This window comes from Lagenorhynchus albirostris, chromosome 7 (genome assembly GCF_949774975.1).
Source record: "Lagenorhynchus albirostris chromosome 7, mLagAlb1.1, whole genome shotgun sequence".
NCBI classification, from domain to species: domain Eukaryota; kingdom Metazoa; phylum Chordata; class Mammalia; order Artiodactyla; family Delphinidae; genus Lagenorhynchus; species Lagenorhynchus albirostris.
In genome coordinates, this window is record NC_083101.1 from 79,961,503 (window position 1) to 79,988,586 (window position 27,084).

Here is a 27,084-nt window from a genome sequence, read left to right on the forward strand (position 1 = left end):
CTAGAATAAATTTTTATTAAAAAAATTTTAAGTGAAGAAAATAGGGACTTCCCTGGTGGCACAGTGGTTAAGAATCCTCCTGCCAATGCAGGGGACATGGGTTCGAGCCCTGGTCCGGGAGGATCCCACATGCCGCAGAGCAACTGAGCCTGTGTGCCATAGCTATTGAGCTCACATGCCACAACTACTGAAGCCCGTGTGCCTAGAGCCAGTGCTCTGCAGCAGGAGAAGCCACTGCAATGAGAGGGCTGCACACCGCAATGAAGAGTAGCCCCCACTCACTGCAACTAGAGAAAGCCCGCGCGCAGCAACGAAAACCCAACGCAGCCAAAAATAAATAAAGAGATTTTTTTAAAAGGAAAAAGAAAATAAAGATCAGCCTAGCTACAGTGTGGATAAAGGAGTGGTGGGGAGGGATGGACAAGACCACAGCCAGGGAATCCACTTGGAGGCTGTTAATATAATCTGGACAAGAGGTGATGGTGACCTGGCCCAGGGTCTGGTCAAGATGGAGAAAAGGGGACAGATCTGAAAGATGGTTAGGAGATAGAGCTGCAGGACCTGGTGACTGATAGGAACGGGGTGTGAGGGAGAAGGGGGGTTGAGAACGATTTTCAGGTGTGTGACTTGGCCACTAGGTGGGTAGGGGTGCCATTCTCTGAAATACTGAAAACCAGAGGAGGAAGAGCAGTGCTGGAGGAGGAAGAATATGGCCTCAGTATTGGACAAGTTGAGGTGGAGGCACCTGAGGGAGTGGGACAATATCCCTGGGGCTCAGGAGAGAATCCTGAGCTGGTGATAAAGCTGTCAGAGTCTCTAGCCCATAGGTCATAGCTTAAGCCATGGGAATAGTTGAGATCATCTGTGGAGGTGTGTAGAGTTAAAAGAGGAGAGGCCTAGGGTAGAACTCTCAGGGTCATCAACATTAAGCCCCTGGACGAAAAAGCACCTGTAGGAGCCTGAGGAGGAGCAGTAGAAGTCAAAGGAAAACCAGGGAAATGAGGAGTCATGAGACTCAAGAGAAAACTCTCAAGAAAGAGGAATCATTCAGCTGATTATATCATTTAACCCTGATTATAGCAAAAGCCCTGAGAGGAGCTGAGACTTGTTTTGGCCCCTCCCTTTAAAAACCCAGTCCTCCAGGGCCTGCCTGCCGGATACCTGCCCAGCCGATGGATTCCCATGGATGCCTAAGCTACCCACACGGTGGTTTATGAGATGCTGTCCTGGCCACTGCATTCAAATTGCAATGTACACTTACTTAATAGTGTAAAAATTTATATTATTGTGGGTTTTTTCTTTTCTTTTCTTTTTTTTGTATATTTCTGTATCTACTTTACCTTCCAGAAATAAAAGTTATATAGCAACTGTCAAAAAAAAAAAAAAGTTAGGGCTTCCCTGGTGGCGCAGTGGTTGAGAGTCCACCTGCCGATGCAGGGGACGCAGGTTCGTGCCCCGGTCCAGGAAGATCCCCCATGCCGCGGAGCGGCTGGGCCCGTGAGCCATGGCTGCTGAGCCTGCGCGTCCGGAGCCTGTGCTCCACGACAGGAGAGGCCACGGCAGTGAGAGGCCCGCGTACCGCAAAAAAAAAAAAAAAAAAAGTTAAAGTTAAATGCTGCTGAAAGATCAAGACAAGGAGGATTGGGAAATATTACTGGAGGTCCCTGCTGACTTTGGCAAAATTCATTTCAGAGATGTGATGGGGATGGATGCCAAATTGAAGGGGCCAGCAGAGGAAGGATGTGAAGGCAGCAGGCACAGGCAGTCCTTCAAGAAGACTGATAGTGAATGGGCGCAGAGAGATTGGACAGGAGCTGGATAGAAATGTAGGTTGACAGAGGGTTTTTCTACTTTGTTTTAAGTTTAGAGAGACATGAGCATGTTTAAATGCTGACAGGGAGGAGCCAGTAGAGAGGGGAAGGCTGATGGAGCAGGAAAAAGATGTCACGGGGGCCAAGCTGGGCCTGAAATGGATCCCGGGTCTCCAATCACATTTCCAGGGTGGAACTAGAGCCTAATGGTCTCAGAGCATTTCAGAGTTCACTGTCCCACTGAGAAGGAGAAGGAAGAGAACGAAGAGGAAGGAGGGGACACTGAGGAAAATGCATAAGTTAGACAACTAGCTACTCACCAGTTTGTGAGTAGCTAGTACCAAGCCTCAGTTTTAGTCAAAGCACTACCATTTGGGGAAAATGTGACTAAAACTTACTTTCTAAGTTATCCATGAAACAAAGTTCTTGGTCTTTACCAAAATAAATCTTTAGATCCTTTAAATGCTTAGAAAAGGGGTCCAAACTGGCAGTCTGTAGGTCCAACCTGCCCAGCAGACAAATATTTTGCCTAAATAGTGTTATAAAATTCAGGAAGTTCCACATGAAAATCTAGACTTCTGAATTCTCCTGAAAACTTGAAATCTGGAAACACTGGGACCACGTGGCATCCATCAGATGAGCTGAGTGGCTGCTGCCTCATTAAAAACGGGCAAATGCCCTCCAGACTGTCCTAGCCTCACCTTGCCACTTTCCTTTCCTGCCTAGAGGGGGACTCTTCCACTCAGGCACCAAGCTGGGTTAGATGGCTCTGTTGTGTGTTCCAGCCCTGCTTTATTATTAGGCACCTTCTATGTGTGGGTCAGAGGGCTAAGGCACTGGGTATACAACAGTGACTGTGACACTGTCCCAGCTCACGGAGCATGGAAGCTGGAGAGGCTGGAGGAACCCTAATCTCAACAATACGGGGCTGCTGGCACCCTTTGACAGCATAGATTTAACTTTACATTTAGAAAATACTCCAGCTGTCTGCTCATCCCACACACCCACCAATGAACAAAAGCCCAGTCAGAATGGATGTTCAACTAGCTATAGAAATTTTGACACGAATTTCCTGGAGTTTGACGTTGTATTGCAGCACCTTGCTTTAGGAGTCAGGCCAGACCACTGCCTGCAGAGCGCAGCAGGGAGCGTAGCTTAGCACAACATAAGAGAATTTCAAAGAGCACTGGAATGTTTTTGTTCATAGCAGTCTCATTCTATTCCTTCCTTTTTCTTTACAAGTTGAAGTCATTTCCGAAATTGTGCCAATATCTGACCTTGTCTTTGCCAGAAGACAACTGAAGAGAGATTAAAACAATAGAGCAGGGCTTCCCTGGTGGCGCAGTGGTTGAGAATCTGCCTGCCAATGCAGGGGACACAGGTTCGAGCCCTGGTCTGGGAAGATCCCACATGCTGCGGAGCAACTGGGCACGTGAGCCACAATTACTGAGCCTGCACGTCTGGAGCCTGTGCTCCACAACAAGAGAGGCCGCGATAGTGAGAGGCCCGTGCACCGCGATGAAGAGTGGCCCCCGCTTGCCACAACTAGAGAAAGCCCTCGCACAGAAACGAAGACCCAACACAGCCATAAATTAATTAATTAATTAAAAAAAAAAATAGAGCAGGTACGACCCATAGGGCTCAGATTTATTTGTTTTACTAAACTTTGGGATTGACATATATATATTAATATGTATAAAATGGATAACTAATAAGAACTTGCTGTATAAAAAAATAAAATAACTAAACTCTTAAAAAAAAAAAAAACCTCTTGCAACTGATCATTTGGCCAATGTAAGCGTGTCTGGCTGCCTGTGTCCCCTGAGGATACTATTTTAAGGAGAAGGTGCTCCTCGGAACAGAAAGGCTTTTTCACTACTGAGCTCTCCCCTATTCCTGATGCAGAGCGATGGGGAAATTAAATTTGATAAAGTCTTGATGTGAACTGAAAAAGGCATTGCACACATATGGAAGACCTTTATCTTTCGCAGTAGAATTACTTTGCATTGAATAAGAAACAAAGATGAAAACAGCTCAGGCCCCAAAGAATTTCATACAATAAGAATATTCCTGTTTTTTCCACCTGAAAAAAGAATACTCCTGTTTTGAGAACTAGTACTAATCAAAGACTCTGAAGGGGTGTGGAGTCAAGTAAAGGACACAGGCTGGTCTAAGTTTGGGGCTAAAACAATTCCAGGATTAGAAGGGAGCTCACACTGGCTGCTCTGTTGACAGAGTGGTCCTCCCTCCGAGCCTCCCTTCCCAATCAAGACAGCAATATAGCTCAGTGCATTATGGATCAGGGACCCTGTGTTCACCTGGTACACACCTGCATTTGAACCCCAGCTCTGCTACATACTAGCTGGGTGACTTGTGCACTTACTAGCGGTCAACCTTGTTACCTAATATTTCTAATCTTTGGTTTCCTCATTTATCAAACAAGGCAATTAATATACATTTCAGAGGGTTGTGATGAGAATAGAATAAGAAGCCTTGCACAGTAGTTGGTCCATAGCAAACATTCAGCAAGGGGCACCAAGAAACTGAGCGAACTCTTCTGAGCGTACGGTCAAATAACACTGGGAATCTTTTTATGATATTAGTTATCAAAATTTGACAACTGAATTCCAACATTCTTAGCCTAATTTTCAAACTATTAAAGTGCCCATTATGTAAATCTAAAGAAACTCTACGAAAGCTAAACAGGGTTGGGGGGGGGGGGTAGAACACATAGACTATGGGGCAAAAGGGCAAAAAGACAGGTGTGAGGGAGGAGAATTATTTTTCACTGTTTATACCCTTTTGCACACTTAGAATTTTTTTCAACTTTATTGAGGTATAATTTACATACACTAAAATTCACCCATTTTTAAGTGCACAGTTTAATGAATTTGGGTAACGTATTTAATAATATAATCGTGTAGCCATTCAATCAAGATATACAACAGTTCTAGCACCCTAAAAATTCCCTTTTGCTCCTTCAGTCAATCCCCTCCTCCACCAGAGCCCCAGTCAATCACTCATCTGCTCTCTGTCATGACTGTTTTGTGTTTTCTAGAATGTCATACAAATGAAATTATACAGTGTGGAGCATTTGACCTTTATGCTTAGTATATATTTAAGATTCATCAAAAAAATTCATCTACATTATTGCATGTATTAATATTTCATTCCTTTTTATTGCTGAGTAATAATTCATAGTATTGATATAGCCCAATTATCCATTCACCAGGTGATGGACACTGGGTTGATTCCAGTCTGGGGGTACTATGAATAATGCTGTTGCTGATATTTACATACAAGTCTTTGTGTTGTACCCTTTAAATTTTGTTCCAAATGCATGTATTCCCATTTTTAAAATTAGGGTGTGGGAAGACTCACCTCTCTAAATAACTAGAACCTGGAATAAATGAATATAATTACAGTTTGACTGACCAAGATTTATATAACTTCTCTTCACATGCAATACTTGGTGTCTTTTTATGTACTATGTATGTAAATACACAAGCACTATTTGGCTTCCTCTAAGCAATAAATCTTGTTGATTTCCCCAGTAGACAAGATCAATCAAATCACTATGATGATATAAAATGCTTCCCTGTGGCCTTAAGGATATTTGATTTCCTCTAAAAAAAGTATTTAACAACTACATGCAACAACACATAGGAGATGGGAAATACATGCATTTGGAACAAAAGAATACATAAATTCAAATACCGGCAAAACGAATCTATGCAGATAAAGTCAGATGAGTGGTTACCTCTAGCAGGGGTCAGTGGTATTGACAGGTACAGGGAAGGAGGGCTGCGGGGGTGTGATTGAGTCTTACGTGCTAGAACGCTACCATCATCTGAGTGCTAGTTCCAGATAAAATTCACACTCATTCATCTGAGTGCTGATAGATAAAAATTCACCAGACTGTGAAATTAATATTTGTGTACTTTACTATCTATATGTTTACCTCAATAAAAAAAAAGTATAAAGCAAATAATAGTAATAATCTTTAATCTTGGGTCAAATGAGATCGTATGTATGACTACCTAGCATCATACCTGACACATAATAAATGATGCTTAATAAATGTTCATTTATTTTTCTTGCTTTCATTTCCAGTGGAAATGTTTGCCCAAATGTTAAAATTGCAATCATGAAGTTTGAATATTCACTCTTTTTTTGCCTGCATAGATGGGGTCACACTGTCTCTCCTGAAAACTGATGCATCATGGGGTATGGGGAGAAGCACAGGGTAGGCCCTTCGACCATCCTGTCTTGCCTCACCTGAGTGGATCCCAGCACAGATTTTCAGCTGGACATTGGGCTTATGTGTAATCTCAAAGGTCTTGCACATAGCAACTAGGTCCAGGGCTGTGCTTGCTACTTTCCCAGAGTGGAGGATCCCACTGGCCTTAGGCACCCCAGATACCACCACGTCTAAAAACAATGGCACCCTTAAGTGAACTCAGTGAAGCAGACTATCATTTTTTTAAGGCTGCTAGCAGGGCCTTGCTATTCCAAACCTTTACCTAGACCTTCCTAGACTTACCCTTGCAGTTTGAAAAGTTCATGTAGGGCATGGGTTCCAGGAAAACTTCCAGGAATGGGTCTTTGAGAGCCAAAGTCACCAAGCTTGGGTGATTTGGACATGAGCCAATCCAACAAACCTTTCTGGTCCACAGTGTGAACAGATTGCCTCTTGGCAGCTGTTGGTCAATGTTTTTATGTTCAAGTAGCATTGCTTTCCTTGTCTTTTTGAAAAAGCCTTGTTCTCTCATACGCAGTTTCAAGACAGACAAAAGAAACAGTTTGAGGCAAGCAGCCATGTTTGAGTCATTTTCTTATATCTACCTGTCACACCAAGAATAGGGACTCTGGGCCAAAGTCACTGAGGGCCACAAGAAATAATGAAATGATATATCAAATGTTAATTCTTTGACTTCCATAAGACCACTTATGCAATGAGAGGGATACTTATGGAGTAGCAGCCCAGTAGCTTGGAACAGTCAGTAGGGCTTTCAAAGATATGGAAAACTCATAAAGGTCAAGTCCTCTGCTCAGTGTAAACAAAATGGATTTCCTGGCTCAAAGATGAATGACCTGTCTTTAAAAAGCTGACCTTATTTAGAGAAATGTGACAAAATCTCAGAAGCTTGAAACAGTATAATCTGTAAGTGGTTCCCCAGAGTGCGGATCCAGGGTGTTAGAAGTTCCTGCAAGATATGAGGCTGGAGAAGTTGGAGGGGAGAAGGTTGACACAGCAGGGTGAGCAGGATCCGAACATGGTAGAATGGTAATGGGCATTGATAAAATACAGAATGAGAACTTACACACTGACCTTGAACATATGTCTGCTCTGCTCTGCTGGAGATAATAGCTGATTGTTTGGGATTTTAATCAAGGAGGTGATGCTGAATGATGTTTTCAAACTTTTCTGACATCGTTGTTTAAATAGGTAGGCAAACACGCTCTGCTCTGCACCCTCACTCCATTTCTGCCTCAATGCTGAAGGGGCTGCTTCTAGACACCATCCAGTAGGCATGCATGCACACACACAAACACACACACACAATGGAACATTATTGTCATGACGATTGAGGCATGGTCTAAATAAAATACATATCAAGGCCACATCTGAATGAAGCCAGTAATTCAGACATTTTGCTAAAGACATTTTTTACTTGTTTATCTACCCAGCAGCAACAAAAACCCATATGTCTACACTGCAGACAGTGCTCCTCCCTAAGTGCTGAATCCTGGGATCTTAGGACACTAAAATCAAAGCACTGGTATTTAAGGCATCAATTATTTTTCAAAAGAGCTCACTGGATGGGGTTTGCCCATCTCTTCCAGGTTGTAAGCCGTCGGGGGTCACAGGAAATAGACCACAGTAAAAATAACTGCCCAAAGAGTCTAGCACTGAGTTCTGGTTTCTGGGAAATGTTTTAGGTCATTTTGATTTGTGGGAAACATTAAGGTGCACAAATGTCAATCCACTACTTTTTTTTCACTTGCAAACATTCTGAATCTCAGTATGAATTTGATTGTCTTAGGGTCTAATGACTCATTTAGGTAGCAACTTATCTAAATTAGAGCCCAAGTAATCAGAAAGAGTGAGATACAGCTAACAAAGGTGCCTAATTTACAATCAAGGGAAAACTTAGCTCAGATCATTTCAACAGAGATTTATTGAATTCCTTAGACACTAGGAAAATTACCATCATTATTAATAAGGATTTTCTGAGCAGTTACTTTGTGGTGGACACCTAGGCTACAGAGACATATAAGGCTCGGGGAAGTCTATAAATATAGCCACATCACAGGGTCACACAAGGCAAATATTCAACTAGTTAGAAAAACTTGGGACAAACAAATAAAGTTTTAGTGGGCAAGACTTGAGCTGAGCCTCATGAAAAGCGTAACATTTAAGCATCCTAAAAGTAAAGGAAGAAATATTACAGATTTTTTTTAAAAATGCATGAATCCATGGGATGGTTTGGGTGTTGCCTTTTTTGGCAGGTGATGTCCTATAGAAGAGCAACGGAAAATAAGGCTGTTTAGTGAAGAATTAACCTTACCAAAACAGAAGTCTGGCCTATGCCCTTAGCTACTAGGAGTTGAGTTCTAGACCTCTGGAACATCCCGGAGGGTCTTTGTTGCTGGGGAACTTTGGCTACCAACAGTCTAACAATGTGATTTTTAATAGGTTCTCAGGGCCACACAGTGTCAGCCTGTAGTCAGGCTGAGGTATCAGCCTGACCTGAAATAGCTGGAGACTAAAGGTCAGCCATGTAAGCAGTATGTGAGCCCAAATTAAAAACTCTGGACACCACAGGCTCAAGTGAGCTTCCCTAGTGGGCAATACTTAGGGTGTATTGTCATACCTGGTGACTGGGAAGATGTGATGCTATCTGTGACTCCACAGGAAGAGAATGAGTGGACCCCTCCTGGACTCTGCTCTAGGTGTCTCTTCCCTTGGCTGATTTTAATATGTTTCCTTTCGCTATAATAAAACTGCAATAATAAGTATAGCGCTCTTGAGTTCTGTAAGTCATTCTAGCAAATTATCAAACCCAAGGGTGGTTGTGGGGACCCCCAAATTTGTAGCCAGCTGCTCTGAAGTGAGGATAATCCTAAGACCACCAAACTTGTGGCTGATGTCTGAAGTGAGGGCAGTCTTGAGGGGACTGTTCTATCAAAATGGACAGCTGGCAAAACTCACAGCAGTGTCTGAAGAAGCAGTTATGTGGGGCACTGTCTGCAAGCCTAGAGAATGTGGACATGATGTTGTGGGCAATTAAGTTCTTAAACAAAAGAACAAGATATGCAAAGTATAGTTTCACCTCATAATCGTGCAAAAGGCAGAGGCAAGGAGACTAGTTAGGGGGCTGTTTTTTGTCCATATGTGGGAAGATGAAGGTCTGGACCAGGGCTAAAGCTGAGAAAGGGGAAGGTTGTGTGAATAATAACGTTTATGAGGGCATATGCTGCACCAGGCATCAGAAGTACTCCATACGCTTTGTATGTGTGTGTGCTTCCTTGTTTTGTATTTCTTTTTAATATTCATGGTCCCTGCTTTATTTGCATTTGGTCACACTTTAAAATAAAACACACACACGCATATAACTTGGAAAATACTCAAACATTAGGAATTAGAACGGCATTAAAAAGGGGACTTACAGGCTGAAAGACTATCCTGGACTTCAGAACAAAACAATACCAATCAATTACTTGAAATTCCTTTGTTCAACACACAAAGATATTTTGCTTTTAATGGGAAATATTTAGGGACTAGATCTAAGTTTCTCCTGCTGCCTGAGGCAGGGCCTGGCTTCTCTTCATGTGCTTTTTTTTTTTTTTTTTTAACATCTCCATTGGGGTATAATTGCTTTACAATGGTGTGTTAGTTTCTGCCCTACAACAAAGTGAATCTTTGTTGTAGGGCATACATATACATACGTTCCCATATCTCCTCCGTCCTGGTCTCCCTCCCTCCCACCCTCCCCATCCCACCCCTCCAGGCGGTCACAAAGCACCGAGCTGATCTCCCTGTGCTATGCGGCTGCTTCCCACTAGCTATCTACCTTACGTTTGGTAGTGTATATATGTCCATGCCTCTCTCTCGCTTTGTCACAGCTCACCCTTCCCCCTCCCCATATTCATGCGCTTTTAATCCTCAGAACAATCTTATAAGGCGGGTCATGTTATTATCACCATTTTACAGATGAAAAAATGGAAGCATAGAGAGATTAATTAATTTGCCCCAAATCACCCAAAAGGCAGAGCTGAGATTTGACCCAGCTGGAATCTGACGGCAGAGCCTGACTCATAACCATTCTATCTCATGAGCTCTACCACATGTAAGACACTGTGGTAAAAGGATCAACAGTATTTGCTGGCCAACTGGATATAAGAGGAGAAAGTCAGGAAGAGTGAAGGATGACTCCAGGGTTTAGCACATTGATAAAGGGAAAGACATGGATGCCCCCGAAGGCCCAATTCTTCTATTTTACCATAAGCAGAAAGAATGTGAGCCCAGGTCCAAATCTGTCACTAACAAGGGGACCTTGACCGAGTCCTTGCGCCTCCAGCTCCTTGGTTAGAGTAATCCCTAAATTCTCTACCATCTGTGAGAAGCAGCATAGTGAGCAGGCAGCAGCATGAGCTCTTAGATCAGACGAGTTTGGGTCCTGGCTCTGCATTTACTATGTGGCCTTGGGCAAGTAGCTGAGCCTCAGCATTCTCATCTTGGAAATGGGGATCATAACATCTAGGTCACAGGGATGCTGTGAGGATATTTACTATTTTGAAATAATCCATGTGAAGCCCTTGGCACAATGCCCGGCATATGGCTAAGCATTCGATACATGATGGTTTTATTGTGAGTATTCCAGCTCTAACATGCTATGAGATAACATAGAACCACCATTCCAAATAATTCCATCGGCCAAACTCAAAGGTGAATAATTAATGTATCAATCCTTATTAATAAAAATATAAGAAAAACTAACATTTTTTAGACACCCTTATGCAGCTATACATTCTGTATTCTTTTGTGTGACATTTACTGTTGTCTGGTGCTGTGGTAATACATTTGATAAACATACCAGTCCACAGTGACACATAACCAACTTGTGCAACAACAATAAAACAGATAATATTATAAAATGAAGATTCAACATCACATCAAACCTTGACCAAAACACAAATGAATCAGCACTCCATAAAGTGTAACAAAGCAGAACCTTGGTTAAAATCAAGCCCTACAAATTAAGGGAAAAGTTTAGAATTAAGGATATCTGCTGTCACAGACCTATTTGTCTAGTTTGAGGCTATGAAAATATAATACCTATTTGGTTTTCAAATAAAATTGGAGACATTTAAAAGTCGAAAAAAATAAAATAATAAATAAAATAAAATAAAATCAAGCCCTAGATGCCTAAATACTTAATCCATTTTTTGTCAACTCCCAGCAAAATTTACTTCAAATTTAGCCAAAGGATTATTTCAATTTTCTTTTCTTTTTTTTTTTCCATAGTGGCCATCAGAGATAGTATTATGACCTCATCCACATTTCTGTATAATGAGCTTACTCTTGGTGAATGTAGGAAAATCCTTTAAATCTAAGGATTATTGAAAATAAGCATCCCTGCTCACCATGAATCTAGTACCCTATATTTACCCATTAACTGAGATCAGTTAAAAATCAACATATTTGGGTCTAAACACCTGTTCGTTGATTCAGAGTTAGAGGCACAGAGATGAAAAGCCCAACCAGAGATTAAAAAGTGAAAGGCATAGCAAATGTACTTAATTACATGATCATGTATGATAGCAACTTTAATTTCATAATGCAGTGTTTTCCAGTAATGAAAGGAAACACAGGGATTGTATGAGTACAACAGTTCCATCAACATTAACCTCAGAATGCAGCATTTTTCAGTAATGAATGGAAAGAAAAGGAATTATGTAGTTGCAGTAAAGCACACAGTGATCTGCATGATTAGGAGGTCGCATAACGAAGGTAAAATGGGAGAAGCATCATTCCCTCTTAACGGGGTTACTGGTCTCAGTTCTTCTATTTATCACTAGTTCCCTGCAGGTAGAGGTCCTGTCTGTCACGTTCAACCTTATAACCTCTAGAGCTCTAGTGCTAACACAGAGCTGGCACATATTGGATTCTCAATAACTATGCATTGAATAGATGAATTTTAATATTTTCTAAATCTATTTTCAGTTTGCCTCGGGGCTAATGAAAAATTCCACTGTTCCCTTCTCAATTTATATAATTAAAATTGAAATTAGAAATTTTAATGATTATTGATATCATTTTATCTAATTATTGTTCCATGTTTGCCATCTCATATTTCAAGATCCACATCCTTCCCTCACTGGCCATGGAGAAAGGGAAAATATCAATGTGGATAAATGGGCAGTTAGAGCTCATTGAGCTAAGTGCCTGAGAGTCCAACCACAAAAATGAAAGCATAAAACCAGTTGCTTCCCCTTATTATCAAATAAAGATGGTTCTCAGATCAAATCAATAGACATTTTCTGGGTGCCCACTAAGAGAAAAGCCATGGGCCCAATGAAGGCTACTAAGAAGATTTACTTCCTAAGATCTTATAACTTAGGAGAGTTAGAAATTTTACATAAATTATTTGCTTCTGTTAACTCCTGGCTTTGTTCCCAATGCAATTCAATAACACTCCATATCTAAGGGACTACCCATTCATCCATAATCACTCACATGCATCTCTGATCATCTCCATTTTGTAGACGTAATACTGACCTATAACTTCATCAAAGGTGGTGTACATCTTGTTCAGGAAGTCCACTACCTGATTTGGCATTCTGGTTCTGGAAAGCTGAGTGAAGCCCACGATGTCACTGGAAATGGGCAATGAGGTAGAAAAAAGTTAAATCAGGCAAAATAATTGGTAAGACCCCATTAAGCAATGGTACCTCCTTGTTCAGCACAATTTTTTGAGGCTCTCAGAATTCTAAGCCAGGGATCCCAGGACCCATGGGCCAGTTAATTGCTTTAGAAAATATTCCTAATTGTTTCATATACTAGGTTAGTTTTTCTGCTTGGTTTTGGGTTTGAGGTTTTGGGGGTTTTGTTTTTGTTTTTGTTTTTGTTTTGCTTAGTTTGTCTTAGACTGTATTGGTATATTCAAAGCTAGGCAGCTTTGTTTGATGAGAACTTCATCCCCTAACATCTGGCCTTGCCCTGTTTCTGCCAATCAAGTGACTGGGGTTATATAACAAGAGATTTACATAGATTGAGACAGCTGTGCAAAGCTTATTTAGAGAAGTCCCAGGTCGAGGTTAATTTGCTTACCAGTTATCCTGATTCCTACCTATATTCTAGGTCTTTTATTTGGTTGCTAGTGGGGCTTTCATTTCTTCAGATAAATACTCAAAGTTGGAAAGAGGCTTGTCTGCCTTTTCCCCACCCTAGGAGAGAGTCTCCATCAGTGCCAGGGCACAACTCTGAGTGTGTCTAAACTCTGGGCTCTCTTTCTCATCAGTAAAACAAGAAAAGTCCCTTGACCCCCAGATTAGGACTCACCGCTTTGAGTGCCTGCAGCAAACTGCCCTTGTGCAAATCGTTTAGAATGTTTCAACCTCACAGCTTACAACTTCAATTTACAGGTTTTTGTCTGAACTATCAAAACTTGCCCCCAGGCAGGCAACCTCGGGTACTGCCTCATCACTCCTCTGGCCATTGTATCCTTTGCTATGGAAGGCAAGAACGATATGGTCTATTTACTTCTTTAAAACACATTCCCTAAGATGAAGCAGTATACTTTCTACATCAATTTCCTACTGTTTTTGCTAAACTGAATGCCTTTTAGCTCTAAGAAATTGATTTAAATTTTAAAATAAAAAGTGGTGGGGCTGGAGGGACTTAACCAAATCACGCAAACGTACCTTATTAACAACGTGCCTAAGTGGTAAACTCACTGCCACTTCACTCAAATGCCTGCATTTTCTTCTTTTGCAGATATTACTTACTCTCCAGCTACTAACAGTCATACACAAATTGTATAATACTGTAGATTGCTTCATCTCTCTGACTTTTGAGTTGAAACCCTAACTCCAGCTATGTTAATTTACCTGAAAAGAGGGATGCACTCAGGTAACTCTGCACTTGGCAAGGTCAGCCTTCTCTTAGGTCATCAGCAACTTGTTTCAGTAACCTGCCTGTTTTCAGGTATGAATTAGAATGGTCAATTATCCTCAAGGAAAAGGACACACAAAGCCCAGTCCTCATGTCTGTAGCATCATTTGTCACCATTGGCATTCTCAGTTGTTCTGCCCTCCACACTCAGTAGTAAGGTGTTGTTTGTATTGCTTGCCTAGCCATAATGGATTTGTACCAAGCCCGGCACATTCCCTAACCTGAACTCTCCCGGGACCAGTGTTGAGTGGGGTCATGCGTACTGTTAGGGGCAGAGAAACAAGACTTAATTGGGGGAATGGAAGCTCTGCTTGTAATCCCATTCACACTGGGCTTTACTGACTGAGATCAATGCCTCCCTGAACTGGAGATGCTATTATGGAAATCAGGACCTCTCAGGGTGAGTTAAGCAGGCTCAGCTGCTACCCTGCAGGGATTTGCAATTTTAGTTGGTGCCAGCAGTGAGTAGTGTTAGAGAACTCTGGGACTTTGAACTTTGGCGGGGCGGTGGGGGGAGCTTGGTTCATGGAACATTATGTTCCCAACAGCAGGCTATCACCTTCTTCACAGGGAGTTTGGTGGTACGTGAACAATTGTACCTGCCTCCTCTAGTCTTGGGAATAAGAAAACAATCTAACATTACTTGAATTTTTAGGCCATTAAAAGAAGCAAACCAACTAAGATCTCCATTCTGGCTAGAAGGTGAAAACCATCAGAGTGATTTACTGGGCACATTTAGCGCTCATTCCACTTGCAGGAAGCTTGGGACGCCCCTGGAGGGATAAAGGATGAATATTTATTGGAGTCTAATAATAGTGGGAAAATCAAATTTTGTATTTTTTTCAGTGAAAGAAATAGGGTGATATTTTTGTATTTCCCTCAGGAATTTCTGTCTCAATAGGCCATTTTTGATATACATATTCATAATCTACCCTGGTAATAAGCTAAATACTTATAAATGCATCATGATCTGGCTATATTGCCGTTTCTTGTATTTGCAGTTAACTGAAGAATACAAAATGTAGTCAGGCTTCCAATCAGTATTTACAGAGCAGCTACCATGTCACAGGCACCAGGAACACAAAAATGAATAAATTTCAGTCCCTACACACTAGTAACACATAATCCTATTAGATAAACAGAAATGCACACAAGTAATCCCATATGTGTGCTAGCTGAATATAAAACCCTGGCTTCCTCTGGCCAGGAGAAGCCTTAAAGGGTTACACAGGAAGTACTGACTATCTCTGCCCAAAGGGGCCATTTCAGGTAGATTTAGAAAGTAACTCATTTCCACTGAAAGGAAGAGACTAACTCCCCTATGTCTATGGAGCAGGATAGTCAAGGACTCCAAAGGCTGATAAATAAACCACTCAGATTAGCTTGATTCTTCATTTTTGAGCCCCCTTTGAGAACGTGGATAAAAAAACATGGGCCCTCTCCTAGGAAATGCATCAATCTTGCATGTGATTTCAGGGCTGCACAGACTACCTCAAGCCCAGACCTGGACTGTCTAGGGCACCAAATTTAGGTAAGCAGACGAAAGCCAACAATAACACCGTGGTAAACATCAATATTTAGGGGTGAAAAGCATTTAAGAGACGTTGACCAGAGAAGAACCATCGAAGGAAACAGTGGTATCATCAGAACTGGGACGGACTCTGGGGACTGGTCATCCAGGGCAGCATCAGTCACCACTGGTTAATAAAACATCAGTGCAAATGCAACGAGATGGAGAAGACTACACTCACCAAAACCGCTCTAGAGAGGCTTACCATATGTGATTGAAATGGAACACTTAGATAACCCACTTGAGAGGGGAGAGACAGCCCTAAAGCACACGCTGTAAAATAAAATATAGTCCCTTACCTGCCTTAGAAAGGAAGGCAGATCAGATTAACCACAGAAGTTTGGGTTTTGCTGAGCACAGTTTGCAGGTTGGGGGCCAAAGCTGAAATGCGTGGGGTGTGGGAACCTGGGAGCCTTCAAACCTACACAGCTAGTGCTCAGCCCCTCCTCTTCATCATCATCGCCACCATCGTCATTATCATCATTATCAACATCATCACTAACACTTATTTTGCTCCAGGTACATTACATGGACTAACTCACTGAATCCTCACAACCATTCTGTGATGTAAAATTAAGATCGCCATTTTACAGATGGGGAAGAGGTGAAGAGTGGAAGAGCTGAGATTTAAATTCAGGGAGTCTAAATCTAGAGCTCTCTTTCTTAGCTACATTGTGAGACAGACAACATTTAAAAAAATAGTTCTGAAAGGACAAATTTTGGTCTTTCTAGGATACTCATATGCCTTGGTTTGAACCCATATGTCTTAGAACTTCCTTGAGTCAGAGAAGATGGGAAGAGAAACAAAAGCGCATAGTGTCCTAGAAGCCAAGGGACAAAAAGAAAAGAGTGATCAACTTCTCAAATTCTTTAGAGACATGAACTAGGGTGAGGACTGTCAAATAACCTCTGGCAAAAGGCATGACCTTGGGTGAGGGCAATCCTTGCAGAATGATGAGTGTGGGTGTCATACTGAGATGGGTTGAGGCACAAATAACAGGTAAAAAGAGATCACTGAGCATATATTACTTTTTAACAAGTTCTTCACTGAGAGGACAGAAAACAAATTTACTTCAGGATAAGGAAGCTCAAATTAACCCCCCCCAATCCCTAGCCCCTACCTTCCCCCCACACCCCCCCCACCTTGCTCTTCTGTAGGAGAACTAACATTTTCAGCACTTCTACTAACAGCCAGGCACTAAGTTCCTCATATTCATTATCTCACTTCATTTTCACACGAGTGTTATTAGGATTATTTAGAGGTTCAAAGAGATTGAGTCACATAGCCAAGACAGAGGAAGAAACCAAATCTGAACTCAGGATGGCCTGCTTCCATAGCTCTTGGAATTTCATCTACATGAAGAAAAGGAAAACTGCATATATTAGTAAACTGAGGTGAAGGAGCGAAAGCCAAAGGAGATCCTGGAGGTACAGGGTATGGTGGTAAGAGGAGATCATCATGGAGCAAAGGTCCATCAGTTTTTTCCCTTTCTATTAGGTCCTTCCTTTAGATACTACATCTCCTAAATTTAATTTAAAAAGAAAACTCATTGACTGCCTCAGATATGGCCTCATTTCTCTACACCTTTTCGGAGCAAAACTCCTTAAAGTAGTTGCCTACACTTGCTATTTCCACTTCCTCTTGTCCTATTGTCCCCTAAGTACTCTCCAAAGAAGACTTTTTCCCCTCCAAACTCCACCAAAACTGCTCTTGTTAAGGTCACCAGGAACCTCCACAATGCCGCATCCAGTGGTTGATTTAAGAATCAACCCCGGGCTTCCCTGGTGGCGCAGTGGTTAAGAATCCGCCTGCCAATGCAGGGGACACGAGTTCAAGCCCTGGTCCGGGAAGATCCCACAGGCCGTGGAGCAACTAAGCCCGTGGGTCACAACTACTGAGCCTGCGCTCTAGAGCCCACGAGCCACAACTACTGAGCCCATGGGCCACAACTACTAAAGCCTGCACACCTAGAGCCTGTGCTCCGCAACGAGAAGCCACTGCAATAAATCCACACACCGCCACGAAGAGTAGCTCTGCTCGCTGCAACTAGAGAAAGCCCACACACAGCAACGAAGACCCAATGCAGCCAAAAATAAAATTTAAAAAAATAATAATAATAAAAGAACCAACCTCATCTTACTCAACCAGCAGCAGCATTTAACACAGTCGGTCACTCCCTCCTGCGGGAGACACTTTCCTCCCTTGGCTTCTGAAACACCACCTAACCTTGATTCCAGCTGCTCCTTCTCAGTCTCCTTTGCTGGCTTGTCTTCTCTCTCCCTGACCTCAACATTGAGGGACCAGAGAGCTTATGACTAACCTTGCTCCTGCTGCCTGTTACTTTTTACTTTATCTTCTACTTCTCTGCCCCACTATCCCACTCCACTGACCCCCTTGCTGTCCCTCCTACTCCAAGCATGCTCCTGCCTGTGTGCCTCCTGTCCACCATGCCCCAATGTCCCTCACTTCATTCAGGGTGCTGACCACACCATAGAAAACAGCAGCTGCAGTCACTCTCTCACTTCTAACATGGCTTTATTTTTCTCCCAGCACTTATCACCACCTGACACATTATATAACTATTTGTTAGTTTGTACATTTCCTGTCTTCCTTCCCTAGATTCTGAGCTCCCCATGAGCAGAGAATCAGTCTGTCCTGTGTATTGCTGTATTGCCTGCCTAGTACAATGCCAGCACGTAGTAAATAATTAATAAGTACTGGGTCAATGACTAAATGAAAGGAGGCAGAAAGATGGGATCCAGAACCCAAGTGGAGAGGTTAGCCTCAGAAAGCAGAAGGCATATGCCTTCCTCTGAAAAAAGAAGAAACAAGGCAGAGATAGGCCTTTATTGGATAAGTTTGGTAATAGTTGGAAGTGGGGAACATGGGTCAGTTTCACACGTTAGAGCCCATAATTAGGAAGGTGGGATGGTGGAACAAGGTGATCCATTGAGAGTGAGGACAGATGAGATTAGGAAGGAATGTAAGGAAAGCAGTAACTGTTAGGAGTTACCATCAAGGCAACTGGGGATAAATAAAAAGACTGCCACACAGCTGTAGTCTACATGGCCGAGAACACCCAGGTCAATGTCTGGAACTAACACACCTGGATCTCAAGACAGATGGAGGGTTAAAACTCCAGGTTTGAAAGTCACTGGCATATAGGTAGTGGTGGAAGCTGAGAGCAGGAGCTAAAGCAGAGAGTTTCTGAACAAGTAAAGTGCACGCCAAGAGTAGACCCCAGGAAACTGTCAACAGCCAAGGTGTGCATGATGGTTGCAGAGCCGCTGAAAAGACTGTGAGGAAGCCAGCTGGGCAGCAAGGGGTGAAGAGGAGAGAGGAAGTAGGGAAATCCAGAGAGGAGAGAGCTTCAGAAAGAAGGGAGGAGTCAGAGGTGTCAATGCTGGAAAGTGGTCAAACAGAAGAACCAATTATTCCAACTGGTTATTAAAGAATTATGGGTCTGGCAATTATCTTATTACAACTGATTCCATTGCATTAAAACAATGCTTAGTTTACTTGCTGAACTGCTAGTTAGTAGTTTTCCAAGCAGGGATACAAATCAGTATCTACCAGTGAGCTTTTAAAATACTAATGACTGGGCTTCCCTGGTGGCGCAGTGGTTGAGAGTCCGCCTGCCGATGCAGGGGACATGGGTTCGTGCCCCGGTCCGGGAAGATCCCACATGGCGCGAAGCGGCTGGGCCCGTGAGCCATGGCCGCTGAGCCTGCGTGTCCAGAGCTTGTGCTCCGCAACGGGAGAGGCCACAACAGTGAGAGGCCCGCATACCGCAAAAATAAATAAATAAATAAAATAAAATACTAATGACTGAATTTTCCCCCTGAATAATTATAGCAGAATATCCAAAGGGTGGGGTCCAGGCATGAGTTTATTGTGAAAGTCCCAGGGGATTGTAACGTGCAGCCAGGATTGAGAAGTTCCTTGGTAGGGGAAACCAGGCTTTCTACAATAACCGCGTGGGGAACCTCCATGCCTGGCACATACTTAGCAACCCTAGCCCACCCAACGGGGCAGAGGATAGAAAACTTTGGTCCTTGAGATAATGGGAACAATTTGTTGGGATGCTGGGGGACCTTGCCTAGGCACCTAAGCCTGGGGATATAATGGTCACCCTCTCTGCCAGGTACCCAACTGCCTATTTGCTTGCTTGGTTTAGCAGAACCTTCAAACAAAGATCCTGGTCTACCATCATCATCATCATCATCATCATCATTATCATATCTATTGAGCTCCTCATTGTACCAGGCACTTGCTAAGAGCATTACATGCATTAACTCATTTAATTAACTCCTTTAATATGACACTCCTCTGAAGTAGGTACAGCTTTTAATCCCTATTTTATGAGATAAAGAAACTGAAGCTCATAAAGTGACTTGCACTTGCCCAAGGATCATAAAGCTAGAAAAAGGCAGAGCTGGGACAATAATCCAGCTCTGCCTCACTCCAGAACCCAAGCTCTAAGCCATGCCTACATCAAACTTACACCATACTCCACTGCCGGGGTTGGAGTCCTCTACCTGCCTGAGCAGCTCCCCTGCAGCTTCCTAGTAGGGCTGCTCTTCCAGCTCCACCTCCCCCTAGGCTGGGCTCTTCCTTGCCAGACTTATGCACAGTTTCCCCAAATCCAGTGCTGACATTAAATCCTTTCCTTGGCATTACAGGTAAAGATGTGTCTTCTCCCTTCAACCTTAGACACACATTAACTTCTTTTTAAGGGACTCAAGAGTTATCAAAATTCTAGTGCAAATGAGAACTGATCCTTTAAAATTCATACAATCAGAACACAGGATTTTAAAACAAAGATGTAAAACTGTTATTTCCATGGCTTCAGCAATTAGCTTTCAGAAAACAGCATTCCAGAAGAACAAGTCAAATGTAAATGCAAGAACTAACTAAATCAGCCTTTATTATTGACATCGTACCTCAATAAGGCAGGAGGTCCGTTTTTTGGTTTTCAGGCATTAGGTATTGGGTCCTTTCTGCCACAAATACTTCTGGGTGTTTCCTGTACTTCTCCAACTAAGCATCCATCACGAAGAGAAATTATTTTATGGGAACACTTTGCTCCCTGGGTATTAATCTCTGACTCTTTGAAAGCTCCTAGAAGGCAGGGGGATTTCCATAGGGGGCCTTGGCTTATAATTATCATCCCCTTGGGATCCAGTAAGCAAGCCAGCTCTGAGGGGGTGCACCACTGAGACTTGCTCTGGTAAATCCATACCTGAATGGGTGCAGTTAGTGAGGACTGGGAAGTCACCCAAGCTTACCAGAGACATCATCAGATTCACTGGACAACTTTGCTGGGATTCATCTTGTATAAAAGCGTCTTTACTTGTTCAAATTGGGTCTTTAGGATGGGTTGTTTTCCTGTGCCTCCTAATCAACTGTAGTGATCAAGAGGAACAGTCATGCACTGATTTACTGATATTCTGAAAAGAACTACAGAAATGAACAATTTGGAATCATCTATTCCTGGGTTTCTCTATCTTTTTTAACCTTAGCTCCACCAGCCAGGAAGATTTGGTTGAGCTTTACATTCAGTAGCTACAACTGCTACATCAATATGATTTTTGTTCATTTTACAAATATGAAATTTGATAATATCACACAAGATATGTGCTCTTTTAGGGGCTCATCCCCAGTTCTGATATGCAACCTGTGTCTGCCCCTTGGACTCACTGATGTAGTATCCTTTTTTACCTTAAAGCTAAGGAAACTAAGGGAATTTCCTGGCGGTCCAGTGGTTAGGACTCCACGTTCTCACTGCTGAGGGCCTGGGTTCAATCCCTGGTCATAGGAAATAAAATCTCACAAGCTGCGCAGGGCGGGCAAAAAATAGTAATAAGGAAACTAAAGCCCAGAGATCCTCAGATGCCAGAGGCCTGAGGGTTTAAGCTCACAAGGGCAATTAACGCCATGGCTGGGACTAGATCAATGAACTCTGTAATATCACTGGCTGGTCCATTCCACTCCACCACTGTCCTATGAACTGCACCTAACCCTTTCAAATTCACAATTCTCATTTCATGTTTTGGTAAATTAATCCTTATCAATTATACAAATTATCATAAGCCCATGTATATGTGTAAATCCCAAAGTGACAGGTATTAGGGCTCCATAGCTGTATCTGCTATCTGTGTGCTGCATATGAACATGCTTGCTTTATTTTCATCATCACATGTGTCACTTGGTCACTATGTTTTATGGCACCAGAGCTCTGCAGGAATGCTGGGCTCCCAACTTGGATTCTGCCCTCTCTCTTCTCTTCTCTCTCCACGTCTTCTCCCTGGGAGGCTTCACCCTATCTATGGCCACATTACAGCAAAGAAAGTGATGGTCCCCAAATTTCTATTTCCATCTGAGCATCTGTTTCAAGTTCCTGATACATATTCCAGTTGCCTACTGGGTCATCTCTACCTGTACGTGGGTTTGGAAAAGCCAGAAAAATGCCAAGAAGTTGTTATTGTTACTTGAGGCAACAGGCTACTCTTGCTTTGTTTTGTTTTTTTAAATAATAACTACCACTTATTTTTTTATAAGCTAATTCATTTATTTATTTTTTATTTATTTATTTTTGGCTGTGTTGGGTCTTCGTCGCTGTGCACGGGCTTTCTCTAGTTGCGGCGAGCCGGGGCTACTCTTCGTTGCGGCGCACGGACTTCTCATTGCGGTGGCTTCTCTTGTTGCAGAGCACGGGCTCTAGGCACGCGGGCTTCAGTAGTTGTGGCACGAGGGCTCAGCAGTTGTGGCTCATGGGCTCTAGAGCGCAGGCTCTGTAGTTGTGGCACACAGGCTTAGTTGCTCCGAGGCATGTGGGATCTTCCCTGACCAGGGCTCGAACCCATGTGCCCTGCACTGGCAGGCGGATTACCAACCACTGCACCACCAGGGAAGTCCCCAGGCTACTCTTGTTGATATATCTCTTTCCAAGACATAACATGAGCTCGTGGTTAGTAGATGTAATGGCTTCAGAGTCAAGTTCCCTGTCCCTCCTCACCCCCTTACCTCTGCATACCCTGAAGGGCAAGGACAGAGATTCTCAGTCTTCCCTGTAATCAGCTCCTCAAGAGGGAGACACAAGGATGCCCCACAGAATGAGGCTCTTCTTTCTGTCAAAGGAGAGAAAAGGAATGAAGAAAAGTAAAAAACAACTTAGCATTGGAAATAATCAAAACAGAAGCATGTGCCAAACACTCTAGAGCAAAATATAATTTAACTTATACTCCAATAAAGAAAAAATATATATATATGTAATTTAACCACTCTGAAAGCTACACTCATTTTCAATGATTTATTTATTCATTCACTCAACTAACATTTACTGAGCACCTAACATGTGTCAATCATGTCCTAGGCACTCGGATATAGCAGGGAGCAAAGCAGACAAAGGTCCTGCCCTCAAGGAGTTTATAGTCCTGAAGTGAGAGATAGCAATCCACCAAACATACAAAACTTGTCAATTTGTGATAAGACAACAGAAGAGAATTTAGGCAAAGGAATCTATGTCAATGATGGACCATAGAATCTAATGCAGGTGAGGAGGAAAGCAGGGTATGAGAGGGAGTGAATTGCAGTCGGGTCAATGGATTGGACGTCCCAGAATGATACATTGGTGAGGTTGGAAAACTAAAGGCAATTTGCTAGAAAAATAGGAGGTGGAAGTCAAAGAGTGAGATACTGACATGGATACTGTGGAGGGGATGCAGCGTGGGGTAATAATGATATCTCAGGTGTGATATAGAAATGGGTAGTTGAGGCAGGTAAAGGACAAGATCAAGAGAGAAGATGGAGGTCAAAAAACTGACGGGTATTGGGCACATCGTACTCATGGATATTGAGGTCACGCAAAATTATAAAGGAAGTAGAATTGGAGAGAGAGAAACAGGGAGCCCAGGGCTGAATTTGTGTCCTTCCACCAGAGAACTGAATGGGAGTAAGGGAGCGAGCTAGAGCCTTGAATAGCTCTCTCAATCTCTCTAGGTCTCAGCCGCCACATCTGAAAACAAACTAGCACAAATAAACAATCTATAAGGTGACTTCCACCTAACAGCTCTAGTTTTGTATGTCCCCAAAGGGACAAGCTGAGATGATTGATTCAACCCCTTAGCCTCCATCTGACAGGTAAAAAGGGGCATAGGGAATGCTAACTATCGAGTTAGCAAGTATATCAATTTATCTGTTAAACAGCATTTGGAATTACACTGTGCATTAGGCATTCCTTTATATGATCCACTCTGGAGCCCTTACTAAGTGCATTAATTAACCACGAAGGAAAGAAAATTCAATTGTGCCACCAATCCCTGTCTCTCTCTTCTTTCCGCCATGTCATTTCCACCATTTAAAAGCTGTCAGTGCTCCTTTCTGATCAAACATGACTTTCTCAACCTGGCGTGTAAGAATCTCCACCAGTGGGCCCCTCCTAGACATCCATTCATTCCAGTGCTCACCATCATGGGCTGGCCGACTCTAGCACTGCTGCTCAGGCCCTCTACTCCTCACTGCCCCTCACAACCCACACCCCTTGTCCCTGCCCTCCACACACTCACCTCACTCCCGTAGAGGACAGAGTGATGTCATCCTAGCCCCTGCCATTGACAAGTTCCATATATGTTTACTGATCGGTACAGAAATGACCTTGCTCATCTGCCCTTGTCTGAGAAAGTCTGCTTTCAGATATTGATGACAAATGGTGACTAGTATGAGCCAATCCCCACGAAGAGTATTAGTTCATTGTTTTGTTTTGTTTTGTTTTTAGTCCCTGTGGGATTACACTTAAACTGCATGGTTGTTGCTGAAAATTAATTTGCTTAATCATATATTAAAGCTATAACCAGTTAATTGGGCAGTAACTATATAATTGGGGGAAATAGGAATAGTGAGCCCAAATACTGTAGTTATCGGTATAAAATAAATTCTCCAGTACCGTCAACATTTCACGATTCCTCTGATCTGAGAGTTGAGGCAGATTTTCTCATCATATACTATCATCTCTCCTGCAATTCCTCTTTGCATTTCTTTAAAAGTACCAAGATCAGTTGATATTGTCTGTTCTGGTTGAAATTCCCACATCCCTGATTTATCTGTTAAATGGCATTCAGAATCACACAAAACTGTTGGTCAACATACACAGCTCCCAAGGGTTTTACATTTTAAATAATGAAATGAAAAATTATTTCAAAGAACCATATCCCACCCTCACTCACCTCCTATTTCTCTTATAGATAATATCTTTGTGACAGTTTTGGTCTCTGTCGAAACTATATAATTTTTGTGATCTATTGGAAATCATAAACCTGGAGGGAAATTTCTTAAAATAAATAAACAAAACCCAAGGACAAGAGGAATTTATTTAAGGATTCACATCCTGGGGAACAAAATCCACACTCAACATCATTACCATTGGAATATGGTCAAAAGAAACAAATCCCAAAGGATCCCTGTGTTCCAGATGCAGTGAGAGAATCTTTACTCCTGCTCTCCTTCAACTCAATCTGCCTACGCTTGGATGGGGGAACTCACCCTAATAGCCAGAAACACTTTACATATGGAATTTTTTCAGTACTTTTTCAAACCATAAGTATATGCTATTCAAAGATAGATACATACATAGATAGATAGACAATATATATCTTATTCTCTCCAAAAAATATATGATCAAATCAGACACAACATCGTTCTCTGCTAGGGTAGGACATACTGTTCACTTCTAAGCAATGGAGAAGCAGACTCTCTGATGGTTCACTTGAAAATATGTCCAATAGACTCTTACCAAGACCAGGTCTCTTCGTGTGGCAGTCTCCAACAAAATGATGGCATAGCTGCAAAAAGACACACAGGTCATTTTGATGTGAAATCCCTCATCCAGAGAAAATTAAAAATCCACACAGATTTTTAATGTGTGGCTCTGTGAAATGCAGAGCCACCGTTTGCAGGGACAGTGGACACATTGCTTCAGGTAAGCTCAGCTATACACACATTTGTGAATGCTATGGGGTCGTAATTATCCAGAAAATAGTGAATGTTTCTTCCAAATAAACTTGATTCGCCCATACGTGTCACATTTGAAAATAAATTTAGACGTTCATAGGCTTATCTATAATTACAGACCAGAAGTTATTTGTTATGCTACTTACATTGCTAATACCTGCTAGTCCATGAATATCAACCTGAACTCTTTTATTAGTTATACTTGGTAAGAGATCATGTTAGAAATACTTTTCCCAGATGCTCATATTCCTGTTACATTTTCATTGTGGTGTTATATAATCATATCTGAGTGTTTCCTTCTGGTACTTCTAAACTTTCATTTTTCATATTGAAAATTTCAAGCTGCCCCCAAATTAATTTTGGTTAAAGGTGTGAACTAGGAACCTAATGTTATTTTTGCCAAATGGTTAGACAGTTGTCCTGAATCCTTTATTCACACAATCTCTCCTTTTCTCTCTTATTTGAAATTCCATTTTTCCAAATACTAAATTATCATATCCACTTTGGCCCATTTCAGGACTATCTGCTTACTTTTCTGCCTCATTCCTCTCCACTCCTACCTCCCACTCCACCCTCATCTCTAAGCTCTGGTCATACTTAATCGATTTACAATCCCAGACTGGACCATCCTCTACTACATATTTCACACATTGTTCTCTCTCTTTGGAATGACCTGTCTTCTCCCCTTCTCCTGGCAAACGTCCACTTTTCCTCAGCTCACCTCCACTGGGAAACCTCCCATGGTCCATTCATACCCTATGCCCAGTCTAGACTAGATGCTATCCCCATGTACCTGACACTCCCCTAGGACTTTCATCAACACTTCCATAACTCTGCTTATTTGTCTTTCCCACCAAGCCAAGACATTCTTGAAGGCAGGGAATATTTCTTATTTATTTTTGTAACCTTCACTGTCCATCACAGTGTTTGTTATATAAATTTATTAGACCTAGCAAGTGCCTACTACTTGCCTGTAGCTACACTCTTTAGATGTTAAACAGGACTTTCTGTCAGCATCTCCAGTCAGGTCTCCGCTGAGCACCAGTGGGTGAGCCTGGTTCAAAATCCTGTTCCCTCTAGGCATCCTTGTCTAGATATAATGACCTACCCATTCTCATTCATGCCCCAAGATATAACACAAATCTTCTTCCTAGATAATGCATTCAGATGGCAATAGATCCTTAAGAATGTTGATGTAACCTTTCTATTTTTATTATAGAAACTGCAGTTTAAACCTATGCAAGTAAATTTGTGTTAAATTCCTACAAAAAAAAAATGTTGATGTAAAGAGGGCATGGTTCAGAGAGATCAGCTCGGTGCTTTGTAACCACCTAGAGGGGTGGGATAGGGAGGTGGGAGGAGGGAGACACAAGAGGGAAGAGATATTGGGATATATGTATATGTATAGCTGATTCACTTTGTTATAAAGCAGAAACTAACACACCACTGTAAAGCAATTATACTCCAATAAAGATGTTAAAAAAAAAAAGAAGACAGCATGGTTGCAGGATTT

At 42.2% G+C, this 27,084-nt stretch overlaps 1 long non-coding RNA gene across 2 annotated transcripts in view; it reads right to left on the bottom strand.

Moving 5' to 3' along the window:
• LOC132522961 (uncharacterized) overlaps nucleotides 1-25,402 on the bottom strand; it is a 123,138-nt gene extending 97,736 nt beyond the window's left edge. The window contains exons 1-3 of one of the 2 annotated variants that reach the window (XR_009541393.1): nucleotides 25,354-25,402; nucleotides 22,590-22,693; nucleotides 12,598-12,695 (exon numbers count right to left, since the gene is read on the bottom strand). This is a non-coding gene — a long non-coding RNA (uncharacterized LOC132522961). Of the gene's footprint in view, nucleotides 1-12,597; nucleotides 12,696-20,862; nucleotides 20,969-22,589; nucleotides 22,694-25,353 lie in introns of those variants that run through there. The other variant, XR_009541392.1, reaches the window with a different exon arrangement.
• Between the last annotated feature and the right edge of the window lie 1,682 nt (nucleotides 25,403-27,084).